Source organism: Oncorhynchus mykiss, chromosome 7 (genome assembly GCF_057628025.1).
Source record: "Oncorhynchus mykiss isolate SJ-2025 chromosome 7, ASM5762802v1, whole genome shotgun sequence".
NCBI lineage: Eukaryota > Metazoa > Chordata > Actinopteri > Salmoniformes > Salmonidae > Oncorhynchus > Oncorhynchus mykiss.
The window spans coordinates 17,905,354-17,931,798 of record NC_143028.1 but is presented as its reverse complement, the minus strand read 5'-3'; the positions used below and the strand labels follow the sequence as shown (position 1 = coordinate 17,931,798).

Below are 26,445 nucleotides of genomic sequence, written 5' to 3'. Positions count from 1 at the left end.
AGGGGAAGTGGAGGAGAGGAGAGGGGGAAGTATAGGAGAGGAGAGGGGAAGTGGAGGAGAGGAGAGGGGGAAGTGGAGGAAAGGAGAGGGGAAGTGGAGGAGAGGAGAGGGGGAAGTGGAGGAGAGGAGGGGGGGAAGTAGAGGAGAGGAGAGGAGAGGGGGAAGTGGAGGAGAGGAGAGGAGAGGGTGAAGTGGAGGAGAGGAGAGGGGGGAGGGGTGGAGATGAGAGGAGAGGGGGAAGGGATGAGGCCAGTCATCCAGGAACGGAATAAACATCCCAGCAGCTGCTTCATTAGTCAATAGCCAACGATAATTTTCCATGGCTCCCTCCGCCACCATGGCAACCTGTTGTGTGGCGAACACACACACCCCACGCACACGTGCACACACACACACAGAGTGTAGTCACACACGTGGACGCTCTTCCCCTCCAGTCATTGTGGCATGCAAAAGCAGTCGGCAACTCAGGTTATATCTCTTTATCTCTTCTTCTCTCTTTCTCTCTCGTTCCCTTCATATTCCTCTCTCTCTCTGTCTCTTTCTTCCTCTCTCTCGTCCTCCTCCTCTGCTTTCGTTTGGAATCATCACTTCAAGGCATCACTTCTAATTTCCATGATATGGAACTCTGCACCAAGAAGACAAGGGTGGGTGGGTGGATGGGAGGGCGATTAGGGCCTAGCTGCTAAAAAAACCCCAGCCTGTTAGATTACATTCACTTCCTTCTTCCCTGAGAGGAAACCCGGGGGGGAAGTGGGGGGGGAGAAAGAACGAGGGAGGAAGGGTAGAATGTGCAGTATGTAGACTTCTATTTGCATTCTCACACTGTATTTAAAGCAGGCTGGATTTGAATGTCTGGGAATCTGGAGCAAGAAGGCCCCATGAAGTCATGTGTGGCTCAGTTGGTAGAGCATGGCACTTGCAAGGGTTGTGGGTTCGATTCCTGCTGACCATATGATGGTCTTTCGAAAAGAGAGGCGTGAGATGCCTACACTCTTAAAAAAATAAAGATGCTATCGAGAACCTAAAAGTGTTCTTCGGCTGTCCCCATAAGAGAACCCGTTGTAGAACACTTTTTCGTACTAGGTGGAACCCTTTTGGGTTCCATGTAGAACCATTTCCACAAAGGTGTCTACATGGAACCCAAAAGGGTTCTACCTGGATCCAAAAAGGGTTCTCCAATGGGGACAGCCGAGGCACCTTTTAGGAACCCCTTTTTTTCTAAGATTGAACAGTTCAGTCCTGTCTAAAAACACAATCACTCACAGAGTGCAACCTATGAGGTCAATGGTAGATTGAGCAACATGTCATTGGTTATGTCTATGTGACATTGTCATAGAAATGACGAATGGCCATCTGCAAACGGTTGTTGGATGACCAAGTTTGTGGCTTAATCTTTGTTATACTCCTCACACACATGGTTCTGGGCTTAAACAAAGAAGACAACTATACCATGGCAGATATAGAGTTGAAATGTATTACATTTTGAGTTGCATCCCAATATTACACTTTATATACATCACAGAAGACTGAAATGCAACAAAAACGTTTGACCTAGAAACACAGGGTTTTCATTGGGTTCTGGGATTGATTTGGGATTGATTTGCAATTTTCGCACCAAAGTACGTTCATCTCTAGGAGACAGAACGCGTCTCCTTCCTGAGCAGTGTGACAGCTGCGTGGTCCCATGGTGTTTATACTTGCGTACTATTGTTTGTACAGATGAACGTGGTACCTTCGGGCATTTGGAAATTGCTCCCAAGGATGAACCAGACTTGTAGAGGTCTACAATTTTAATTCTGAGGTCTTTTGATTTTCACATGATGTCAAGCAAAGAGGCAATGAGTTTGAAGGTAGGCCTTGAAATACATCCACAGGTACACCTCCAATTGACTCAAATGATGTCAATTAGCCTGTCAGAAGCTTCTAAAGTCATGACCACATTTTCTGGAATTTTCCAAGCTGTTTAAAGGCACAGTCAACTTAGTGTTTGTAAACTTCTGACCCACTGGACTTGTGATACAGTGAATTATAAGTGAAATAACATTTCTGTAAACAATTGTTGGAAAAATGACTTGTGTCTTGCATGAAGTAGACTTGCCAAAACTATAGTTTGTTAACAAGAAATGTGTGGAGTGGTTGAAAAACGAGTCTTAATGACTCCAACCTCAGTGTATCTAAACTTCCGACTTCAACTGTACATGTACTGTGTGCGAGGAAATAAGTACTGATACTGTAAGTATGCAGCTTTTGGAGAATGGAATGTTGCATGGAATAGATTTGACAAGACCGTTAGCTGTGATTAATGTGTTGTGTACACACACACACACACACACACAATGTGTTGTGTAATCTGATACAGGGAGTCTGTCTTGTGTTGTTTTTTTTTTTAACTTTCTCTCACTGCCCTGTAATTAGGCCTGTTTGTGACATCGTTAAAGAAACGCTGCTGATTGGACAACTCAGAAGCAGCTGCTGATCTCCCACGATCCTTCACTCACTCACCTGTGTGTGCATGTGTGTGCGTTAGGGCTGGGAATTGACAGGGACCACATGGTACGATATAACCATGATATTTAGGTGCTGCTATGCATGGCAATCCTCACGACATTACGATTTGATACTGCGATTCGATGTTCCACGCATATTCCCCGCTATATGTCTGCTGCAGAGAGACGAGAGTGTGATCAAATGAGTTTTGATCAGTCGGGGAAACAATAGTACTGAAAACATGTTGTCTCACTATTTTCAAAGAAAACAAGCTATAGGATGAAACATTTTGCCGCAGGTACAGCCAACTATCGCTAACTCTACCTAGCAAAAAATATATAAAACCGATACTTGGAGTCAAAGTATCAATATCATTTCCCCCACCACAAGTGTGTGTGTGTGCGTGTGTAAGTGCGTGTGCATGTGTGTGTGTGCGTGCGTGTGCCTGCCTGCCTGTGTCTGTGTGTGTGTGTGTGTGTACTCGCCTGTGTGCAGGGTCAGTGTTCTGGTTCAGTTGTGCTGTGGCTTCACACACACACACACACACACACACACACACACACACACACACACACACACACACACACACAGTTGTTTCAGCCCCATTGACTTTATGGCTAGCTATAAACAACCTGTTGAATTTCTCAATACATTGATACACTACATGGCAAAAGTATGTGGACACCTGCTCGTCAAACATCTCATTCCAAAATCATGGGCATTAATATGGAGTTGGTCCTCCCCTTTGCTGCTATAACAGCCTCCACTGTTCTGGGAAGGCTTCCACTAGATGTTGGAACATTTCTGTGGGGACTTGCTTCCATTCAGCCACAAGAGCATTAGTGAGGGCGGCACTGATGTTGGGCAATGAGACCTGGCTCGCAGTCGGTGTTCCAATTCATCCCAAAGATGTTCGATGGGGTTGAAGTCAGGGCTCTGTGCAGGCCAGTCAAGTTCTTCCACACCAATCTCAACAAATCATTTCTGTATGGACTTCGTGCACGGGGCATTGTCATGCTGAAAGAGGAAAGTGCTTCCCCAAACTGTTGCCACAGAGTTGGAAGCACAGAATCGTCTAGAATGTCATTGTATGCTGTAGCATTAATATTTCCCTTCACTGGAACTAAGGGGCCTAGCCCGAACCATGAAAAACAGCCCCAGACCATTATTCCTCATCCACCAAACTGTACAGTTGGCACTACAGTATGCATTGGGGCAGGTTCGTCCGTCAGACTGCCAGATGGTGAAGCGTGATTCATCACTCCAGAGGACGCGTTTCCAATGCTCCTGGGTCCATTGGCGGCGATCTTTACACCACCAGGCTTGTGTGCGGCTGCTCGGCAATGGAAACCCATTTCATGAAGCTCCTAACAAACAGTTACTGTGCTGACGTTGCTTCCAGAGGCAGTAGTGAGTGCTGCAACCGAGGGCAGACGATTTTTACGCACTTCAGCACTCGGCGGTCACATTGTGTGAGCTTGTGTGGCCAACCACTACCCCGGCTGAGCCGTTGATGCTCATAGAGGTTAATAACAGCTTTTACAGTTGGCCGGGGCTCTAGCACTGCAGGCCAACTGACATTGAAAGTCACTGAGCTCTTCAGTAAGGCCATTCTAATGCCAATGTTTGTCTATTAAGATTGCATGGCTGTGTGCTCGATTTTATACACCTGTCAGCAACGGGTGTGGCTGAAATAGCCGAATCCACTAAGTTGAAGGGGTGTCCACATACCTTTGTATATATAGTGTACAGTATATATAGTGTGTCTATAGTATTTCTGTAGTGTGCCTATAGTGTGTCTATATAGTGTATCTACAGATGAAGCCGCTGTATGTGTATCATAGAATAAAATCCAAGCCCGTTCTATGGATTCTATTTCTATGATATGGATCCCTATTTCTACTTTCGACCATTTGCCTGACATGGCCTTTTTCCCCTTCCGTTTCCTTGCTTCTGTCATTAGAGTATTGTATAAGAAAGAGTATGGCTCATCGTTAGAGTATTGTATAAGAAAGAGTATGGCTCCTCATTAGAGTATTGTATAAGAAAGAGTATGGCACATCAGAGTATTGTATAAGAAAGAGTATGGCTCATCATCAGAGTATTGTATAAGAAAGAGTATGGCACATCATCAGAGTATTGTATAAGAAAGAGTATGGCTCATAGTTAGAGTATTGTATAAGAACGAGTATGGCTCATCATTAGAGTATTGTATAAGAAAGAGTATGGCTCATCGTTAGAGTATTGTATAAGAAAGAGTATGGCTCATCATCAGAGTATTGTATAAGAAAGAGTATGGCACATCAGAGTATTGTATAAGAAAGAGTATGGCACATCAGAGTATTGTATAAGAAAATATGGCATGGGCCTTTCTGATGCGGTGTGAAGGTTGGAACATAGTCAAATATGTGAGTCACTACACCACCAGGGAAAATCCCTCAGTAGCCCAAATGCTACTGTACCCAGCAGTGTCACTAGAGAGAGTGTCATGCTTACCACAGGGCCATGCTGCCACCTCTACCCAGCAGCGTCACTAGAGAGAGTGTCATGCTTACCACAGGGCCATGCAGCCACCTCTACCCAGCAGCATCACTAGAGAGAGTGTCATGCTTACCACAGGGCCATGCAGCCACCTCTACCCAGCAGCATCACTAGAGAGAGTGTCATGCTTACCACAGGGCCATGCTGTCACCTCTACCCAGCAGCGTCACTAGAGAGAGTGTCATGCTTACCACAGGGCCATGCTGCCACCTCTACCCAGCAGCGTCACTAGAGAGAGTGTCATGCTTACCACAGGGCCATGCAACCACCTCTACCCAGCAGTGTCACTAGAGAGAGTGTCATGCTTACCACAGGGCCATGCTGTCACCTCTACCCAGCAGCGTCACTAGAGAGAGTGTCATGCTTACCACAGGGCCATGCTGCCACCTCTACCCAGCAGCATCATTAGAGAGAGTGTCATGCTTACCACAGGGCCATGCAGCCACCTCTACCCAGCAGCATCACTAGAGAGAGTGTCATGCTTACCACAGGGCCATGCTGCCACCTCTACCCAGCAGCGTCACTAGAGAGAGTGTCATGCTTACCACAGGGCCATGCTGCCACCTCTACCCAGCAGCGTCACTAGAGAGAGTGTCATGCTTACCACAGGGCCATGCAACCACCTCTACCCAGCAGTGTCACTAGAGAGAGTGTCATGCTTACCACAGGGCCATGCTGTCACCTCTACCCAGCAGCGTCACTAGAGAGTGTCATGCTTACCACAGGGCCATGCTGCCACCTCTACCCAGCAGCATCATTAGAGAGAGTGTCATGCTTACCACAGGGCCATGCTGCCACCTCTACCCAGCAGCGTCACTAGAGAGAGTGTCATGCTTACCACAGGGCCATGCTGCCACCTCTACCCAGCAGCGTCACTAGAGAGAGTGTCATGCTTACCACAGGGCCATGCTGCCACCTCTACCCAGCAGCGTCACTAGAGAGAGTGTCATGCTTACCACAGGGCCATGCTGCCACCTCTACCCAGCAGCGTCACTAGAGAGAGTGTCATGCTTACCACAGGGCCATGCAGCCACCTCTACCCAGCAGCATCACTAGAGAGAGTGTCATGCTTACCACAGGGCCATGCTGCCACCTCTACCCAGCAGCGTCACAAGAGAGAGTGTCATGCTTACCACAGGGCCATGCTGCCACCTCTACCCAGCAGCATCACTAGAGAGAGTGTCATGCTTACCACAGGGCCATGCAGCCACCTCTACCCAGAAGCATCACTAGAGAGAGTGTCATGCTTACCACAGGGCCATGCTGCCACCTCTACCCAGCAGCATCACTAGAGAGAGTGTCATGCTTACCACAGGGCCATGCTGCCACCTCTACCCAGCAGCATCACTAGAGAGAGTGTCATGCTTACCACAGGGCTATGCTGCCACCTCTACCCAGCAGCATCATTAGAGAGAGTGTCATGCTTACCACAGGGCCATGCTGCCACCTCTACCCAGCAGCATCACTAGAGAGAGTGTCATGCTTACCACAGGGCCATGCTGCCACCTCTACCCAGCAGCATCACTAGAGAGAGTGTCATGCTTACCACAGGGCCATGCTGCCACCTCTACCCAGCAGCATCACTAGAGAGAGTGTCATGCTTACCACAGGGCCATGCAGCCACCTCTACCCAGCAGCATCATTAGAGAGAGTGTCATGCTTACCACAGGGCCATGCTGCCACCTCTACCCAGCAGCATCACTAGAGAGAGTGTCATGCTTACCACAGGGCCATGCTGCCACCTCTACCCAGCAGCATCACTAGAGAGAGTGTCATGCTTACCACAGGGCCATGCTGCCACCTCTACCCAGCAGCATCACTAGAGAGAGTGTCATGCTTACCACAGGGCCATGCAGCCACCTCTACCCAGCAGCATCATTAGAGAGAGTGTCATGCTTACCACAGGGCCATGCTGCCACCTCTACCCAGCAGCATCACTAGAGAGAGTGTCATGCTTACCACAGGGCCATGCTGCCACCTCTACCCAGCAGCATCACTAGAGAGAGTGTCATGCTTACCACAGGGCCATGCAGCCACCTCTACCCAGAAGCATCACTAGAGAGAGTGTCATGCTTACCACAGGGCCATGCTGCCACCTCTACCCAGCAGCATCACTAGAGAGAGTGTCATGCTTACCACAGGGCCATGCTGCCACCTCTACCCAGCAGCATCACTAGAGAGAGTGTCATGCTTACCACAGGGCTATGCTGTCACCTCTACCCAGCAGCATCATTAGAGAGAGTGTCATGCTTACCACAGGGCCATGCTGCCACCTCTACCCAGCAGCATCACTAGAGAGAGTGTCATGCTTACCACAGGGCCATGCTGCCACCTCTACCCAGCAGCATCACTAGAGAGAGTGTCATGCTTACCACAGGGCCATGCTGCCACCTCTACCCAGCAGCATCACTAGAGAGAGTGTCATGCTTACCACAGGGCCATGCAGCCACCTCTACCCAGCAGCATCACTAGAGAGAGTGTCATGCTTACCACAGGGCCATGCTGCCACCTCTACCCAGAAGCATCACTAGAGAGAGTGTCATGCTTACCACAGGGCCATGCTGCCACCTCTACCCAGCAGCATCACTAGAGAGAGTGTCATGCTTACCACAGGGCCATGCTGCCACCTCTACCCAGCAGCATCACTAGAGAGAGTGTCATGCTTACCACAGGGCTATGCTGCCACCTCTACCCAGCAGCATCATTAGAGAGAGTGTCATGCTTACCACAGGGCCATGCTGCCACCTCTACCCAGCAGCATCACTAGAGAGAGTGTCATGCTTACCACAGGGCCATGCTGCCACCTCTACCCAGCAGCATCACTAGAGAGAGTGTCATGCTTACCACAGGGCCATGCTGCCACCTCTACCCAGCAGCATCACTAGAGAGAGTGTCATGCTTACCACAGGGCCATGCAGCCACCTATACCCAGCAGCATCACTAGAGAGAGTGTCATGCTTACCACAGGGCCATGCTGCCACCTCTACCCAGCAGCATCACTAGAGAGAGTGTCATGCTTACCACAGGGCCATGCTGCCACCTCTACCCAGCAGCATCACTAGAGAGAGTGTCATGCTTACCACAGGGCCATGCAGCCACCTCTACCCAGAAGCATCACTAGAGAGAGTGTCATGCTTACCACAGGGCCATGCTGCCACCTCTACCCAGCAGCATCACTAGAGAGAGTGTCATGCTTACCACAGGGCCATGCTGCCACCTCTACCCAGCAGCATCACTAGAGAGAGTGTCATGCTTACCACAGGGCTATGCTGCCACCTCTACCCAGCAGCATCATTAGAGAGAGTGTCATGCTTACCACAGGGCCATGCTGCCACCTCTACCCAGCAGCATCACTAGAGAGAGTGTCATGCTTACCACAGGGCCATGCTGCCACCTCTACCCAGCAGCATCACTAGAGAGAGTGTCATGCTTACCACAGGGCCATGCTGCCACCTCTACCCAGCAGCATCACTAGAGAGAGTGTCATGCTTACCACAGGGCCATGCAGCCACCTCTACCCAGCAGCATCACTAGAGAGAGTGTCATGCTTACCACAGGGCCATGCTGCCACCTCTACCCAGCAGCATCACTAGAGAGAGTGTCATGCTTACCACAGGGCCATGCAGCCACCTCTACCCAGCAGCATCACTAGAGAGAGTGTCATGCTTACCACAGGGCCATGCTGCCACCTCTACCCAGCAGCATCACTAGAGAGAGTGTCATGCTTACCACAGGGCCATGCTGCCACCTCTACCCAGCAGCATCACTAGAGAGAGTGTCATGCTTACCACAGGGCTATGCTGCCACCTCTACCCAGCAGCATCATTAGAGAGAGTGTCATGCTTACCACAGGGCCATGCTGCCACCTCTACCCAGCAGCATCACTAGAGAGAGTGTCATGCTTACCACAGGGCCATGCAGCCACCTCTACCCAGCAGCATCACTAGAGAGAGTGTCATGCTTACCACAGGGCCATGCTGCCACCTCTACCCAGAAGCATCACTAGAGAGAGTGTCATGCTTACCACAGGGCCATGCTGCCACCTCTACCCAGCAGCATCACTAGAGAGAGTGTCATGCTTACCACAGGGCCATGCTGCCACCTCTACCCAGCAGCATCACTAGAGAGAGTGTCATGCTTACCACAGGGCTATGCTGCCACCTCTACCCAGCAGCATCATTAGAGAGAGTGTCATGCTTACCACAGGGCCATGCTGCCACCTCTACCCAGCAGCATCACTAGAGAGAGTGTCATGCTTACCACAGGGCCATGCTGCCACCTCTACCCAGCAGCATCACTAGAGAGAGTGTCATGCTTACCACAGGGCCATGCTGCCACCTCTACCCAGCAGCATCACTAGAGAGAGTGTCATGCTTACCACAGGGCCATGCAGCCACCTCTACCCAGCAGCATCACTAGAGAGAGTGTCATGCTTACCACAGGGCCATGCTGCCACCTCTACCCAGAAGCATCACTAGAGAGAGTGTCATGCTTACCACAGGGCCATGCTGCCACCTCTACCCAGCAGCATCACTAGAGAGAGTGTCATGCTTACCACAGGGCCATGCTGCCACCTCTACCCAGCAGCATCACTAGAGAGAGTGTCATGCTTACCACAGGGCTATGCTGCCACCTCTACCCAGCAGCATCATTAGAGAGAGTGTCATGCTTACCACAGGGCCATGCTGCCACCTCTACCCAGCAGCATCACTAGAGAGAGTGTCATGCTTACCACAGGGCCATGCTGCCACCTCTACCCAGCAGCATCACTAGAGAGAGTGTCATGCTTACCACAGGGCCATGCTGCCACCTCTACCCAGCAGCATCACTAGAGAGAGTGTCATGCTTACCACAGGGCCATGCAGCCACCTCTACCCAGCAGCATCACTAGAGAGAGTGTCATGCTTACCACAGGGCCATGCTGCCACCTCTACCCAGCAGCATCACTAGAGAGAGTGTCATGCTTACCACAGGGCCATGCTGCCACCTCTACCCAGCAGCATCACTAGAGAGAGTGTCATGCTTACCACAGGGCCATGCAGCCACCTCTACCCAGAAGCATCACTAGAGAGAGTGTCATGCTTACCACAGGGCCATGCTGCCACCTCTACCCAGCAGCATCACTAGAGAGAGTGTCATGCTTACCACAGGGCCATGCTGCCACCTCTACCCAGCAGCATCACTAGAGAGAGTGTCATGCTTACCACAGGGCTATGCTGCCACCTCTACCCAGCAGCATCATTAGAGAGAGTGTCATGCTTACCACAGGGCCATGCTGCCACCTCTACCCAGCAGCATCACTAGAGAGAGTGTCATGCTTACCACAGGGCCATGCTGCCACCTCTACCCAGCAGCATCACTAGAGAGAGTGTCATGCTTACCACAGGGCCATGCTGCCACCTCTACCCAGCAGCATCACTAGAGAGAGTGTCATGCTTACCACAGGGCCATGCAGCCACCTCTACCCAGCAGCATCACTAGAGAGAGTGTCATGCTTACCACAGGGCCATGCTGCCACCTCTACCCAGCAGCATCACTAGAGAGAGTGTCATGCTTACCACAGGGCCATGCAGCCACCTCTACCCAGCAGCATCACTAGAGAGAGTGTCATGCTTACCACAGGGCCATGCTGCCACCTCTACCCAGCAGCATCACTAGAGAGAGTGTCATGCTTACCACAGGGCCATGCTGCCACCTCTACCCAGCAGCATCACTAGAGAGAGTGTCATGCTTACCACAGGGCCATGCTGGTACCACATCTTTACCCTTCTGTCCCCGCAGCACTTGGCACCACAACTGAGCACTATACTCTACAATTCCTCTTTCTATCGTCTCCGTTTCGCCTCCTTCTCTCTTTGCCTGAAAGTAGATATTTCATATTTTTGTGTGATGACAATTTCGGAGAATCCAAATCAGTGATGCCTTTGTTTCAGACTTGCAGAGTTGCAAATTGGAAATGGTCCTTCTCTGTCTGTGGGAGGTAAGTAGCTTAGCGTTTGATGTGCGTGGATTTTCCCCCTATGCTGATCAAGGTCTGAAATCACCCACTGACTCACGTCACAGTAAGGACTGTATCTACACCAACCACACTGTTGATTATGGGAACTTTAACTTTACCCATGGCCAAAAAAAATTGATAAAGAGTATAACAAATATTTAGAAACTCCCCTTGTGACAGCTAATTTGTAATGCAGTTAGCATGCCCTGAGGTGTACAGAACGTGAGGACACGTTTCTGAATGAGCCAGAGGAGCACAATCTCAATTTGGAAAAGCGATAATACCTCACACTTAAAAAAAATAAAATAGAATAACAAACTAGCCACACCTTGTCCTTTACTTTAACTGTCATGATACAATAACAACAATAAGTCTCGACAGCCCTGAAAGCCTCTTACAATGTGCTTCGGTGACTTCAAAATGGCCGAAGCTCAAGAAGAGGAAGTACAGTATGTGATGAACTGCTTTGTCAGAGAAAGCGTGGGTCCACACTGTCCTGTACATACTGCTGCTATAGAAACCAAGTGCAGATGGCTGTCGAACACGGAAGTGTTTGGCGCTGCGCAGAGCAGAACCGACGCAGTTCAGTTAGACCAGTCATTGTGTACTCCTGTTCTCGATTTCACAACCTCCGGGAGTAGCTCTGTTGTCCTCGGGGGTTTATTAAGGGGTTTTCTCTCACACCCTCACTGTCTAACTCTACTTTCTATCCTGTTCACTCTTTCTCTATCTCCCCCCCACCCCCACCCCTCTCACAGTCTCATTGGGATGTGAATGTGTCTGGCGGGCTGGCACAAGCCCCGCACTCTCTCTCGTCTCAGCCACACAGCGGCCCAAAATGTCTTCTGCATACTTTGTTTTCTCAGTACTGGCGTCCTTCCTGGTCGCGGCGCTGAGTGAAACTGCTTGGCACTCTATCAGAAGCCAGCTCAAACTCACACCTGGCTGGTGCAGACCTGGGTTCATCAACGATTCAGTCTTTCCAATACCTTGAGCGTTTGCTCGAGCCTGCCTGGAGCTCCGGGTGGAAGGGGTTTGCAGTTTGGGACTACTCTATTTGTCCATTAAGCCAGGCAAGCTCAATCAAGCACAGATAACGTATCTGAAATCATTTTCAACAGAGAGAAGTACAGTAAAACACACTAACTCTCTGCTCGACCCGCACACCTGTCCAAACAAGGAAATGATGAAACACATTTATTTGCACTAATAGATTGTCAATTGCTCTGATGTTCTCAAATGTTCTGTTGCCTGTAACAACCCAGAAAACAAATGTGGTATTCAAACTGAAACTAATAGTTTTGAATTTCTGCTATCCTTTGCAGGAGAGTTGTTGTTGTCGCTGCTGTTGTTTATCTCTCAGCCTGTAAACTGGGCTGAGACAGACCAGACTGTTGTTTATCTCTCAGCCTGTAAACTGGGCTGAGACAGACCAGACTGTTGTTTATCTCTCAGCCTGTAAACTGGGCTGAGACAGACCAGACTGTTGTTTATCTCTCAGCCTGTAAACTGGGCTGAGACAGACCAGACTGTTGTTTATCTCTCAGCCTATAAACTGGGCTGAGACAGACCAGACTGTTGTTTTTTTTAACGTGGCTCCATGGAGGTTTGGAGTCAGTCATGCCAGCCAGAGCCAGGCGGAGGCCTCACGACAGACAGGGGGTTAGAGGGATGGAGGGTTGGCGGTTTGGAGGGCTGCCAGACGGTTCGGGGAGTCGAGCCAGTGGCAGGGCAGGGCGTGGAGGTGGGAGAGAGAGAAGGGGGGAGGGAGTCAACCCGAGGTTCCATGTTGCCTTCTGGGAACGTCAGCATCATATTAATGGTATATTCGGTCCCTTCAGCTCCAGAGGCCCAGTAGCTCTCCATGTCCAAACCACCGGCCCCTTAAGGCCCCAACCACTCTTAACAAACCTCCCCAACCCTTCTCTCCAATCTGTATTTTCCTTCCACTCTCTGGCTGCGTCCCACATAGCACCCTGTTTCCTATATAGTGCACTACCGTTATGGATCTGTTCAAAAGTAGTACACTAAATGGGAACAGGGTGCCATTTGGGATGCTGCATCTCTCTCTCTCTCGCTGCCTTTCTCTCACATAGTTTTTGCGAAATCCAATTTTAGCTGCCCCCTTTGCCTCCTTTCCTCCTCCTCCTCCTAGCCTCTCCCCTCCCCGCATGTCCCCCTGACTCATAGGAACTAGTAGAGGTTTTAAAGGAGCCGGCAGTATTTAGGCTGGGCCAGCCCACCTGGAGGTTGGCCTGCCCTGCTTTCTTCCCAAAAGCCCTCTTGGAGCTGTTGACTGACAGTAATTGGCAGATGCAGTGGCTTTGCGTGTAAAGAGTTTATTTAGCGAAAGAGAGAGAGCGAGAAAGAAAGTGAAGGTGGGGGGATAGGGTTTAGAAAGTGAAGGGGGGGGGGATAGGGTTTAGAAAGTGAAGGGGGGGGGATAGGGTTTAGAAAGTGAAGGGGGGGGGATAGGGTTTAGAAAGTGAAGGGGGGGGGGGATAGGGTTTAGAAAGTGTGTAGTACTGCAGTAGTAGAGAGAGATAATTTTATGTCATATACACAACATAGGTGCAGTGAAATGTGTTTTTTTTTACCAGGTCAGCCATAGTAGTACGAAACCCCTGGAACAAATTATAGTTAAATGCCTTCCTCAAGGGCACATTGAGTTGTTTCACCTTGTCAGCTCAGGTATTCAAACCAGCGACCTTTCGGTTACTGGCCCGATGGTCTAACCGCCAGGCTACCTGACTTGTCTACGGCGTCAGTAAACCCGGCTGTTATCCAGACGTAGTCCATAATCTTGTCGAACAGCATTTGGACTGTAATGTCCCTCTAGTCTGCTTCCACACTATCATTAACTCATGACCTACTGCACCTCCGGGTGGGCAACTTGTTGCACTCCAGATCAGATCAGCTGGCTGGCATGCCCTGCCTGGCGTGACCTTGTTTTGTTATCCTCATCATGCCAGTGTCTCCGTGGGCATGAGAGCATAGCTAACAGCCTTCATTCATTTGGCTCTGCCCTGATGAATTCAAATCACAGCAGAATGGACGGCTTGTTCAGACTCACTGCGTTCCTTGTGTAAACCATGCTGTACTTTTGGCAAGCACCCACAGCCATTATGGAAGCATTCAACAAACTTTTAAGTGCCTGGCTGGCTGGCACAGTGGCAGAGGCAGAATAGAGGTGTGGGTACAGAGGCAGAATAGGTGTGTGGGTACAGAGGCAGAATAGGGGTGTGGGTACAGAGGCAGAATAGGTGTGTGGGTACAGAGGTAGAATAGGTGTGTGGGTACAGAGGTAGAATAGGGGTGTGGGTACAGATGCAGAATAGGTGTGTGGGTACAGATGCAGAATAGGTTTGTGGGTACAGAGGCAGAATGTGTGTGTGTGTGTGTGTGTGTGTGTGTGTGTGTGTGTGTGTGTGTGTGTGTATATAAGTGAGTACATGTGTACTAAGGTGTGGAGAATCAGAGCAGGTGGTCAGTCCAGTTCAGTCCAATCCAGTTCAAGTGTTCAGCAGTGTAATGGCTTGTAGATAGAAACTGTCTCTGAGCCTGTTGGTATCAGACCTCATGCACTGATGCCTTCTGCCCGACTGTAAGGTAGAGAACAGCTTGTGGCTGTGGTGTGTGGGGTTAAGGTTAGGGTTAGGTTTAGGGTTAGGTTTAGGGTTAGGGGTTAGGGAAAATAAAATGGGATTTTGAATGGGAATCAATTGTCGGTTTCTAAAAAGTCCTCACAAGTATAGTAAGACATAGTTGTGTGTGTGTGTGTGTGTCTGTGTTTATGCCTGCTTGAGTGTGTGCATGCATGCTTGTGTGTGTGTGCCTGTGTCTTAGCATGTGTCTGGTGTTTCTCAGTAATCGTCCTCACCCTCCGTCCCCCGTCCCCGGGTCCAGAGATCAGTTTGAAGTTTGAAGCCCCCCAGCTTTGGTTGTCTCTTTCTCAGCTCTATGTGCAGCTGGTGCTGCAGCTGGTGCTACAGCGATAGTGCATTCCAAATGGCACCCTATTCCCTATATAGTGCACTACTTTTGACTAGCTTTGGTCAAACGTAGTATAATATATATATAGGGAAGCTGGTCAAAAGTAGTGCACGCGGTAGGGAATAGGGTGCCATTTGGGACGCAAGTCTACAGTGTCAGTCAGACGCCAGCTGCTCTGCTCTGTACTGTAGGAAACCAAGCAGCCCTCAGCACAGAGCAGCACTCCCCTGGCACAGCACCAGCATTTACCTAACCTTATGGAGATGAATCAAGAAACCCAGCCATGTTTACATAAGCTAAGTGTCTTCAGGCACAAATCCACCATCCACAAGAAAACGCCCTTCAGGTTGGAGGTAGAGAGAAGACTCAGTGACATAAAGAAAACACCCTTCAGGTTGGAGGTAGAGGAGACTCAGTGACATAAAGAAAACACCCTTCAGGTTGGAGGTAGAGGAGACTCAGTGACATAAAGAAAACACCCTTCAGGTTGGAGGTAGAGAGGAGACTCAGTGACATAAAGAAAACACCCTTCAGGTTGGAGGTAGAGAGAAGACTCAGTGACATAAAGAAAACACCCTTCAGGTTGGAGGTAGAGAGGAGACTCAGTGACATAAAGAAAATACCCTTCAGGTTGGAGGTAGAGGAGACTCAGTGACATAAAGAAAACACCCTTCAGGTTGGAGGTAGAGAGGAGACTCAGTGACATAAAGAAAACACCCTTCAGGTTGGAGGTAGAGGAGACTCAGTGGCATAAAGAAAACACCCTTCAGGTTGGAGGTAGAGAGGAGACTCAGTGACATAAAGAAAACACCCTTCAGGTTGGCGGTAGAGAGGAGACTCAGTGACATAAAGAAAACACCCTTCAGGTTGGAGGTAGAGGAGACTCAGTGACATAAAGAAAACACCCTTCAGGTTGGAGGTAGAGAGAAGACTCAGTGACATAAAGAAAACACCCTTCAGGTTGGAGGTAGAGGAGACTCAGTGACATAAAGAAAACACCCTTCAGGTTGGAGGTAGAGGAGACTCAGTGACATAAAGAAAACGCCCTTCAGGTTGGAGGTAGAGGAGACTCAGTGGCATAAAGAAAACACCCTTCAGGTTGGAGGTAGAGAGGAGACTCAGTGACATAAAGAAAACACCCTTCAGGTTGGAGGTAGAGGAGACTCAGTGGCATAAAGAAAACACCCTTCAGGTTGGCGGTAGAGAGGAGACTCAGTGACATAAAGAAAACACCCTTCAGGTTGGAGGTAGAGGAGACTCAGTGACATAAAGAAAACACCCTTCAGGTTGGAGGTAGAGGAGACTCAGTGACATAAAGAAAACACCCTTCAGGTTGGAGGTAGAGGAGACTCAGTGACATAAAGAAAACACCCTTCAGGTTGGAGGTAGAGAGAAGACTCAGTGACATAAAGAAAACACCCTTCAGGTTGGAGGTAGAGGAGACTCAGTGACATAAAGAAAACACCCTTCAGGTTGGAGGTAGAGGAGACTCAGTGGCATAAAGAAAACACCCTTCAGGTTGGAGGTAGAGAGGAGACTCAGTGACATAAAGAAAACACCCTTCAGGTTGGAGGTAGAGGAGACTCAGTGGCATAAAGAAAACACCCTTCAGGTTGGAGGTAGAGAGGAGACTCAGTGACATAAAGAAAACACCCTTCAGGTTGGAGGTAGAGAGGAGACTCAGTGACATAAAGAAAACACCCTTCAGGTTGGAGGTAGAGGAGACTCAGTGACATAAAGAAAACACCCTTCAGGTTGGAGGTAGAGAGGAGACTCAGTGACATAACGAAAACACCCTTCAGGTTGGAGGTAGAGAGGAGACTCAGTGACAAAGAAAACACCCTTCAGGTTGGAGGTAGAGGAGACTCAGTGACATAAAGAAAACACCCTTCAGGTTGGAGGTAGAGAGGAGACTCAGTGACATAAAGAAAACACCCTTCAGGTTGGAGGTAGAGGAGACTCAGTGACATAAAGAAAACACCCTTCAGGTTGGAGGTAGAGTGGAGACTCAGTGACATAAAGAAAACACCCTTCAGGTTGGAGGTAGAGGAGACTCAGTGACATAAAGAAAACACCCTTCAGGTTGGAGGTAGAGAGGAGACTCAGTGACATAAAGAAAACACCCTTCAGGTTGGAGGTAGAGAGGAGACTCAGTGACATGAAGAAAACACCCTTCAGGTTGGAGGTAGAGAGGAGACTCAGTGACATAAAGAAAACACCCTTCAGGTTGGCGGTAGAGAGGAGACTCAGTGACATAAAGAAAACAGCCTTCAGGTTGGAGGTAGAGGAGACTCAGTGACATAAAGAAAACACCCTTCAGGTTGGAGGTAGAGAGAAGACTCAGTGACATAAAGAAAACACCCTTCAGGTTGGAGGTAGAGGAGACTCAGTGACATAAAGAAAACACCCTTCAGGTTGGAGGTAGAGGAGACTCAGTGACATAAAGAAAACGCCCTTCAGGTTGGAGGTAGAGGAGACTCAGTGGCATAAAGAAAACACCCTTCAGGTTGGAGGTAGAGAGGAGACTCAGTGACATAAAGAAAACACCCTTCAGGTTGGAGGTAGAGGAGACTCAGTGGCATAAAGAAAACACCCTTCAGGTTGGAGGTAGAGAGGAGACTCAGTGACATAAAGAAAACACCCTTCAGGTTGGCGGTAGAGAGGAGACTCAGTGACATAAAGAAAACACCCTTCAGGTTGGAGGTAGAGGAGACTCAGTGACATAAAGAAAACACCCTTCAGGTTGGAGGTAGAGAGGAGACTCAGTGACATAACGAAAACACCCTTCAGGTTGGAGGTAGAGGAGACTCAGTGACATAAAGAAAACACCCTTCAGGTTGGAGGTAGAGGAGACTCAGTGACATAAAGAAAACACCCTTCAGGTTGGAGGTAGAGAGAAGACTCAGTGACATAAAGAAAACACCCTTCAGGTTGGAGGTAGAGGAGACTCAGTGACATAAAGAAAACACCCTTCAGGTTGGAGGTAGAGGAGACTCAGTGGCATAAAGAAAACACCCTTCAGGTTGGAGGTAGAGAGGAGACTCAGTGACATAAAGAAAACACCCTTCAGGTTGGAGGTAGAGGAGACTCAGTGGCATAAAGAAAACACCCTTCAGGTTGGAGGTAGAGAGGAGACTCAGTGACATAAAGAAAACACCCTTCAGGTTGGAGGTAGAGAGGAGACTCAGTGACATAAAGAAAACACCCTTCAGGTTGGAGGTAGAGGAGACTCAGTGACATAAAGAAAACACCCTTCAGGTTGGAGGTAGAGAGGAGACTCAGTGACATAACGAAAACACCCTTCAGGTTGGAGGTAGAGAGGAGACTCAGTGACAAAGAAAACACCCTTCAGGTTGGAGGTAGAGGAGACTCAGTGACATAAAGAAAACACCCTTCAGGTTGGAGGTAGAGAGGAGACTCAGTGACATAAAGAAAACACCCTTCAGGTTGGAGGTAGAGAGGAGACTCAGTGACATGAAGAAAACACCCTTCAGGTTGGAGGTAGAGAGGAGACTCAGTGACATAAAGAAAACACCCTTCAGGTTGGAGGTAGAGAGGAGACTCAGTGACATAAAGAAAACACCCTTCAGGTTGGAGGTAGAGAGGAGACTCAGTGGCATAAAGAAAACACCCTTCAGGTTGGAGGTAGAGAGGAGACTAAGTGACAAAGTAAAACACCCTTCAGGTTGGAGGTAGAGGAGACTCAGTGACATAAAGAAAACACCCTTCAGGTTGGAGGTAGAGAGGAGACTCAGTGGCATAAAGAAAACACCCTTCAGGTTGGAGGTAGAGAGGAGACTCAGTGACATAACGAAAACACCCTTCAGGTTGGAGGTAGAGGAGACTCAGTGGCATAAAGAAAACACCCTTCAGGTTGGAGGTAGAGGAGACTCAGTGACATAAAGAAAACACCCTTCAGGTTGGAGGTAGAGGAGACTCAGTGACATAAAGAAAACACCCTTCAGGTTGGAGGTAGAGAGGAGACTCAGTGACATAACGAAAACACCCTTCAGGTTGGAGGTAGAGAGGAGACTCAGTGACAAAGAAAACACCCTTCAGGTTGGAGGTAGAGGAGACTCAGTGACATAAAGAAAACACCCTTCAGGTTGGAGGTAGAGAGGAGACTCAGTGACATAAAGAAAACACCCTTCAGGTTGGAGGTAGAGGAGACTCAGTGACATAAAGAAAACACCCTTCAGGTTGGAGGTAGAGAGGAGACTCAGTGACAAAGAAAACACCCTTCAGGTTGGAGGTAGAGGAGACTCAGTGACATAAAGAAAACACCCTTCAGGTTGGAGGTAGAGAGGAGACTCAGTGACATAAAGAAAACACCCTTCAGGTTGGAGGTAGAGGAGACTCAGTGACATAAAGAAAACACCCTTCAGGTTGGAGGTAGAGGAGACTCAGTGACATAAAGAAAACACCCTTCAGGTTGGAGGTAGAGAGGAGACTCAGTGACATAACGAAAACACCCTTCAGGTTGGAGGTAGAGAGGAGACTCAGTGACAAAGAAAACACCCTTCAGGTTGGAGGTAGAGGAGACTCAGTGACATAAAGAAAACACCCTTCAGGTTGGAGGTAGAGAGGAGACTCAGTGACATAAAGAAAACACCCTTCAGGTTGGAGGTAGAGGAGACTCAGTGACATAAAGAAAACACCCTTCAGGTTGGAGGTAGAGTGGAGACTCAGTGACATAAAGAAAACACCCTTCAGGTTGGAGGTAGAGGAGACTCAGTGACATAAAGAAAACACCCTTCAGGTTGGAGGTAGAGAGGAGACTCAGTGACATAAAGAAAACACCCTTCAGGTTGGAGGTAGAGAGGAGACTCAGTGACATGAAGAAAACACCCTTCAGGTTGGAGGTAGAGAGGAGACTCAGTGACATAAAGAAAACACCCTTCAGGTTGGAGGTAGAGAGGAGACTCAGTGGCATAAAGAAAACACCCTTCAGGTTGGAGGTAGAGAGGAGACTAAGTGACAAAGTAAAACACCCTTCAGGTTGGAGGTAGAGGAGACTCAGTGACATAAAGAAAACACCCTTCAGGTTGGAGGTAGAGAGGAGACTCAGTGGCATAAAGAAAACACCCTTCAGGTTGGAGGTAGAGAGGAGACTCAGTGACATAACGAAAACACCCTTCAGGTTGGAGGTAGAGGAGACTCAGTGGCATAAAGAAAACACCCTTCAGGTTGGAGGTAGAGGAGACTCAGTGACATAAAGAAAACACCCTTCAGGTTGGAGGTAGAGGAGACTCAGTGACATAAAGAAAACACCCTTCAGGTTGGAGGTAGAGAGGAGACTCAGTGACATAACGAAAACACCCTTCAGGTTGGAGGTAGAGAGGAGACTCAGTGACAAAGAAAACACCCTTCAGGTTGGAGGTAGAGGAGACTCAGTGACATAAAGAAAACACCCTTCAGGTTGGAGGTAGAGAGGAGACTCAGTGACATAAAGAAAACACCCTTCAGGTTGGAGGTAGAGGAGACTCAGTGACATAAAGAAAACACCCTTCAGGTTGGAGGTAGAGTGGAGACTCAGTGACATAAAGAAAACACCCTTCAGGTTGGAGGTAGAGGAGACTCAGTGACATAAAGAAAACACCCTTCAGGTTGGAGGTAGAGAGGAGACTCAGTGACATAAAGAAAACACCCTTCAGGTTGGAGGTAGAGAGGAGACTCAGTGACATGAAGAAAACACCCTTCAGGTTGGAGGTAGAGAGGAGACTCAGTGACATAAAGAAAACACCCTTCAGGTTGGAGGTAGAGAGGAGACTCAGTGACATAAAGAAAACACCCTTCAGGTTGGAGGTAGAGAGGAGACTCAGTGGCATAAAGAAAACACCCTTCAGGTTGGAGGTAGAGAGGAGACTAAGTGACAAAGAAAAACACCCTTCAGGTTGGAGGTAGAGGAGACTCAGTGACATAAAGAAAACACCCTTCAGGTTGGAGGTAGAGAGGAGACTCAGTGGCATAAAGAAAACACCCTTCAGGTTGGAGGTAGAGAGGAGACTCAGTGACATAACGAAAACACCCTTCAGGTTGGAGGTAGAGGAGACTCAGTGGCATAAAGAAAACACCCTTCAGGCTGGAGGTAGAGGAGACTCAGTGGCATAAAGAAAACACCCTTCAGGTTGGAGGTAGAGAGGAGACTCAGTGACAAAGAAAAACACCCTTCAGGTTGGAGGTAGAGGAGACTCAGTGACATAAAGAAAACACCCTTCAGGTTGGAGGTAGAGAGGAGACTCAGTGACAAAGAAAGCACCCTTCAGGTTGGAGGTAGAGAGGAGACTCAGTGACATAAAGAAAACACCCTTCAAGTTGGAGGTAGAGGAGACTCAGTGGCATAAAGAAAACACCCTTCAGGTTGGAGGTAGAGAGGAGACTGAGTGACAAAGAAAACACCCTTCAGGTTGGAGGTAGAGAGGAGACTCAGTGACATAAAGAAAACACCCTTCAGGTTGGAGGTAGAGGAGACTCAGTGGCATAAAGAAAACACCCTTCAGGTTTGAGGTAGAGAGGAGACTCAGTGACATAAAGAAAACACCCTTCAGGTTGGAGGTAGAGAGGAGACTCAGTGACATAAAGAAAACACCCTTCAGGTTGGAGGTAGAGAGGAGACTCAGTGACATGAAGAAAACACCCTTCAGGTTGGAGGTAGAGAGGAGACTCAGTGACATAAAGAAAACACCCTTCAGGTTGGAGGTAGAGAGGAGACTCAGTGACATAAAGAAAACACCCTTCAGGTTGGAGGTAGAGAGGAGACTCAGTGGCATAAAGAAAACACCCTTCAGGTTGGAGGTAGAGAGGAGACTAAGTGACAAAGAAAAACACCCTTCAGGTTGGAGGTAGAGGAGACTCAGTGACATAAAGAAAACACCCTTCAGGTTGGAGGTAGAGAGGAGACTCAGTGGCATAAAGAAAACACCCTTCAGGTTGGAGGTAGAGAGGAGACTCAGTGACATAACGAAAACACCCTTCAGGTTGGAGGTAGAGGAGACTCAGTGGCATAAAGAAAACACCCTTCAGGTTGGAGGTAGAGGAGACTCAGTGGCATAAAGAAAACACCCTTCAGGTTGGAGGTAGAGAGGAGACTCAGTGACAAAGAAAAACACCCTTCAGGTTGGAGGTAGAGGAGACTCAGTGACATAAAGAAAACACCCTTCAGGTTGGAGGTAGAGAGGAGACTCAGTGACAAAGAAAGCACCCTTCAGGTTGGAGGTAGAGAGGAGACTCAGTGACATAAAGAAAACACCCTTCAAGTTGGAGGTAGAGGAGACTCAGTGGCATAAAGAAAACACCCTTCAGGTTGGAGGTAGAGAGGAGACTGAGTGACAAAGAAAACACCCTTCAGGTTGGAGGTAGAGAGGAGACTCAGTGACATAAAGAAAACACCCTTCAGGTTGGAGGTAGAGGAGACTCAGTGGCATAAAGAAAACACCCTTCAGGTTTGAGGTAGAGAGGAGACTCAGTGACATAAAGAAAACACCCTTCAGGTTGGAGGTAGAGGAGACTCAGTGACAAAGAAACACCCTTCAGGTTGGAGGTAGAGGAGACTCAGTGACATAAAGAAAACACCCTTCAGGTTGGAGGTAGAGGAGACTCAGTGACATAAAGAAAACACCCTTCAGGTTGGAGGTAGAGGAGACTCAGTGACATAAAGAAAACACCCTTCAGGTTGGAGGTAGAGAGGAGACGCAGTGACATAAAGAAAACACCCTTCAGGTTGGAGGTAGAGAGGAGACTCAGTGACATAAAGAAAACACCCTTCAGGTTGGAGGTAGAGGAGACTCAGTGACAAAGAAAACACCCTTCAGGTTGGAGGTAGAGGAGACTCAGTGACATAAAGAAAACACCCTTCAGGTTGGAGGTAGAGAGGAGACTCAGTGACATAAAGAAAACACCCTTCAGATTGGAGGTAGAGAGGAGACTCAGTGACATAAAGAAAACACCCTTCAGGTTGGAGGTAGAGAGGAGACTCAGTGACATGAAGAAAACACCCTTCAGGTTGGAGGTAGAGAGGAGACTCAGTGACATAAAGAAAACACCCTTCAGGTTGGAGGTAGAGAGGAGACTCAGTGACATAAAGAAAACACCCTTCAGGTTGGAGGTAGAGAGGAGACTCAGTGGCATAAAGAAAACACCCTTCAGGTTGGAGGTAGAGAGGAGACTAAGTGACAAAGAAAAACACCCTTCAGGTTGGAGGTAGAGGAGACTCAGTGACATAAAGAAAACACCCTTCAGGTTGGAGGTAGAGAGGAGACTCAGTGGCATAAAGAAAACACCCTTCAGGTTGGAGGTAGAGAGGAGACTCAGTGACATAACGAAAACACCCTTCAGGTTGGAGGTAGAGGAGACTCAGTGGCATAAAGAAAACACCCTTCAGGTTGGAGGTAGAGGAGACTCAGTGGCATAAAGAAAACACCCTTCAGGTTGGAGGTAGAGAGGAGACTCAGTGACAAAGAAAAACACCCTTCAGGTTGGAGGTAGAGGAGACTCAGTGACATAAAGAAAACACCCTTCAGGTTGGAGGTAGAGAGGAGACTCAGTGACAAAGAAAGCACCCTTCAGGTTGGAGGTAGAGAGGAGACTCAGTGACATAAAGAAAACACCCTTCAAGTTGGAGGTAGAGGAGACTCAGTGGCATAAAGAAAACACCCTTCAGGTTGGAGGTAGAGAGGAGACTGAGTGACAAAGAAAACACCCTTCAGGTTGGAGGTAGAGAGGAGACTCAGTGACATAAAGAAAACACCCTTCAGGTTGGAGGTAGAGGAGACTCAGTGGCATAAAGAAAACACCCTTCAGGTTTGAGGTAGAGAGGAGACTCAGTGACATAAAGAAAACACCCTTCAGGTTGGAGGTAGAGGAGACTCAGTGACAAAGAAACACCCTTCAGGTTGGAGGTAGAGGAGACTCAGTGACATAAAGAAAACACCCTTCAGGTTGGAGGTAGAGGAGACTCAGTGACATAAAGAAAACACCCTTCAGGTTGGAGGTAGAGGAGACTCAGTGACATAAAGAAAACACCCTTCAGGTTGGAGGTAGAGAGGAGACGCAGTGACATAAAGAAAACACCCTTCAGGTTGGAGGTAGAGAGGAGACTCAGTGACATAAAGAAAACACCCTTCAGGTTGGAGGTAGAGGAGACTCAGTGACAAAGAAAACACCCTTCAGGTTGGAGGTAGAGGAGACTCAGTGACATAAAGAAAACACCCTTCAGGTTGGAGGTAGAGAGGAGACTCAGTGACATAAAGAAAACACCCTTCAGATTGGAGGTAGAGAGGAGACTCAGTGACATAAAGAAAACACCCTTCAGGTTGGAGGTAGAGAGGAGACTCAGTGACATAAAGAAAACACCCTTCAGGTTGGAGGTAGAGGAGACTCAGTGACATAAAGAAAACACCCTTCAGGTTGGAGGTAGAGAGGAGACTCAGTGGCATAAAGAAAACACCCTTCAGGTTGGAGGTAGAGAGGAGACTCAGTGACAAAGAAAGCACCCTTCAGGTTGGAGGTAGAGAGGAGACTCAGTGACATAAAGAAAACACTCTTCAGGTTGGAGGTAGAGGAGACTCAGTGGCATAAAGAAAACACCCTTCAGGTTGGAGGTAGAGAGGAGACTCAGTGACAAAGAAAACACCCTTCAGGTTGGAGGTAGAGAGGAGACTCAGTGACATAAAGAAAACACCCTTCAGGTTGGAGGTAGAGGAGACTCAGTGGCATAAAGAAAACACCCTTCAGGTTGGAGGTAGAGAGGAGACTCAGTGACATAAAGAAAACACCCTTCAGGTTGGAGGTAGAGGAGACTCAGTGACATAAAGAAAACACCCTTCAGGTTGGAGGTAGAGGAGACTCAGTGACAAAGAAAACACCCTTCAGGTTGGAGGTAGAGGAGACTCAGTGACATAAAGAAAACACCCTTCAGGTTGGAGGTAGAGAGGAGACTCAGTGACATAAAGAAAACACCCTTCAGGTTGGAGGTAGAGGAGACTCAGTGACATAAAGAAAACACCCTTCAGGTTGGAGGTAGAGGAGACTCAGTGACAAAGAAAACACCCTTCAGGTTGGAGGTAGAGGAGACTCAGTGGCATAAAGAAAACACCCTTCAGGTTGGAGGTAGAGAGGAGACTCAGTGACAAAGAAAACACCCTTCAGGTTGAAGGTAGAGAGGAGACTCAGTGACAAAGAAAACACCCTTCAGGTTGGAGGTAGAGAGGAGACTCAGTGGCATAAATAAAACACCCTTCAGGTTGGAGGTAGAGAGGAGACTCAGTGACATAAAGAAAACACCCTTCAGGTTGGAGGTAGAGAGGAGACTCAGTGACAAAGAAAACACCCTTCAGGTTGGAGGTAGAGAGGAGACTCAGTGACATAAAGAAAACACCCTTCAGGTTGGAGGTAGAGGAGACTCAGTGGCATAAAGAAAACACCCTTCAGGTTGGAGGTAGAGAGGAGACTCAGTGACATAAAGAAAACACCCTTCAGGTTGGAGGTAGAGGAGACTCAGTGACATAAAGAAAACACCCTTCAGGTTGGAGGTAGAGGAGACTCAGTGACAAAGAAAACACCCTTCAGGTTGGAGGTAGAGGAGACTCAGTGACATAAAGAAAACACCCTTCAGGTTGGAGGTAGAGAGGAGACTCAGTGACATAAAGAAAACACCCTTCAGGTTGGAGGTAGAGGAGACTCAGTGACATAAAGAAAACACCCTTCAGGTTGGAGGTAGAGGAGACTCAGTGACAAAGAAAACACCCTTCAGGTTGGAGGTAGAGGAGACTCAGTGGCATAAAGAAAACACCCTTCAGGTTGGAGGTAGAGAGGAGACTCAGTGACAAAGAAAACACCCTTCAGGTTGGAGGTAGAGGAGACTCAGTGACATAAAGAAAACACCCTTCAGGTTGGAGGTAGAGAGGAGACGCAGTGACATAAAGAAAACACCCTTCAGGTTGGAGGTAGAGAGGAGACTCAGTGACATAAAGAAAACACCCTTCAGGTTGGAGGTAGAGAGGAGACTCAGTGACATAACGAAAACACCCTTCAGGTTGGAGGTAGAGAGGAGACTCAGTGACATAAAGAAAACACCCTTCAGGTTGGAGGTAGAGAGGAGACTCAGTGACATAAAGAAAACACCCTTCAGGTTGGAGGTAGAGGAGACTCAGTGACAAAGAAAACACCCTTCAGGTTGGAGGTAGAGGAGACTCAGTGGCATAAAGAAAACACCCTTCAGGTTGGAGGTAGAGAGGAGACTCAGTGACAAAGAAAACACCCTTCAGGTTGAAGGTAGAGAGGAGACTCAGTGACAAAGAAAACACCCTTCAGGTTGGAGGTAGAGAGGAGACTCAGTGGCATAAATAAAACACCCTTCAGGTTGGAGGTAGAGAGGAGACTCAGTGACATAAAGAAAACACCCTTCAGGTTGGAGGTAGAGAGGAGAC

At 48.5% G+C, this 26,445-nt stretch overlaps 1 protein-coding gene and 1 long non-coding RNA gene across 3 annotated transcripts in view; both read left to right on the top strand.

The window, feature by feature from the left end:
* The window catches only part of ahr2 (aryl hydrocarbon receptor 2), a 110,894-nt gene that overhangs the window by 37,417 nt on the left and 47,032 nt on the right, over window positions 1–26,445 (top strand). The gene's annotated exons all lie outside the window — the stretch shown is intronic.
* LOC149982338 (uncharacterized) overlaps window positions 166–26,445 on the top strand; it is a 41,773-nt gene continuing 15,493 nt past the window's right edge. The window contains exon 1 of the long non-coding RNA XR_016497137.1: window positions 166–26,283. This is a non-coding gene — a long non-coding RNA (uncharacterized LOC149982338). The remainder of the gene's footprint in view (window positions 26,284–26,445) is intronic.